Raw genomic sequence first — 899 nt, 5'->3', positions numbered from 1 at the left:
ATAAAAAGTTTGTCATATCGTTGAATTGAGAAGAAGGCCAGGCCCCGAGACGCTTTTCACCTTCCCATGTAGCCTTCGCTAACCGAGTCCATACGCATAGAGTCCGTAATGCGTCCCGTAGAAGGGTAGATACGGCCTTAGCCCCGACGCTCCAGAGCCATGTTTTTGGCCGACGCTCCATGGTAGATTGATAAAAGTTGTCATATCGTTGATTTGAGAAGAAGGCAAGCCCCGAGACGCTTTCCACCTCCCCATGTAGCCTCGCTAACGGGTCCATACGCATAGAGTCCGTAATGCGTTCGTAGAAGGTAGATACGGCCTTAGCCCCGACGCTCCAGAGCCATTTTTTGGCCGACGCTCCTGGTAGATTGATGAAAGTTGTCATATCGTTGATTTGAGAAGCAGGCAAGCCCCGAGACGCTTTCCACCTCCCCATGTAGCCTCGCTAACGGGTCCATACTCATAGAGTCCGTAATGCGTCCGTAGAAGGTAGATACGGCCTTAGCCCCGACGCTCCAGAGCCATTTTTTGGCCGACGCTCCTGGTAGATTGATAAAAGTTGTCATATCGTTGATTTGAGAAGAAGGCAAGCCCCGAGACGCTTTCCACCTCCCCATGTAGCCTCGCTAACGGGTCCATACGCATAGAGTCCGTAATGCGTCCGTAGAAGGTAGATACGGCCTTAGCCCCGACGCCCCAGAGCCATTTTTTGGCCGACGCCCCTGGTAGATTGATGAAAGTTGTCATATCGTTGATTTGAGAAGCAGGCAAGCCCCGAGACGCTTTCCACCTCCCCATGTAGCCTCGCTAACGGGTCCATACGCATAGAGTCCGTAATGCGTCCGTAGAAGGTAGATACAGGCCTTAGCCCCGACGCTCCAGAGCCATTTTGGCCGACG

Source organism: Phytophthora infestans, genomic scaffold (assembly GCF_000142945.1).
Source record: "Phytophthora infestans T30-4 supercont1.31 genomic scaffold, whole genome shotgun sequence".
NCBI lineage: Eukaryota > Oomycota > Peronosporomycetes > Peronosporales > Peronosporaceae > Phytophthora > Phytophthora infestans.
Note: the sequence above shows the minus strand (reverse complement) of the source record.